This window comes from Alligator sinensis, unplaced genomic scaffold (genome assembly GCF_000455745.1).
Source record: "Alligator sinensis unplaced genomic scaffold, ASM45574v1 scaffold1339_1, whole genome shotgun sequence".
Classification (NCBI taxonomy): Eukaryota; Metazoa; Chordata; order Crocodylia; family Alligatoridae; genus Alligator; species Alligator sinensis.
Genome location: NW_005842490.1, coordinates 787,702 through 787,934, shown reverse-complemented (window position 1 = coordinate 787,934; position 233 = coordinate 787,702). Strand labels below are relative to the sequence as shown.

The window sequence follows — 233 nt, the reverse complement described above, 5'->3', positions numbered from 1 at the left end:
GTGGGGGGGGGGGGGGGAGGTTGAGGGCTAAAAATAGCCCTTGGCTCCCCCCCCCACAAGCTTCCCTGTGGACCCCCATGAGCCCACTGATCCTACCAGACCCCAGCAACAGTGCAGATCACCCCTGGCCCCTCATCCCACCCACAGGTTGCACCTGGCTCCCCACCAGCTCTGTGGGTTGTGCCTGTCCCCTCATCCCCTGGCACATCCCTGATGCTCTGCCAGCCTGCTGC

The 233-nt window shown here is 65.2% G+C and overlaps 1 protein-coding gene across 3 annotated transcripts in view; it reads right to left on the bottom strand.

The window, feature by feature from the left end:
- IL12RB2 (interleukin 12 receptor subunit beta 2) overlaps positions 1-233 on the bottom strand; it is a 30,816-nt gene that overhangs the window by 4,326 nt on the left and 26,257 nt on the right. The gene's annotated exons all lie outside the window — the stretch shown is intronic.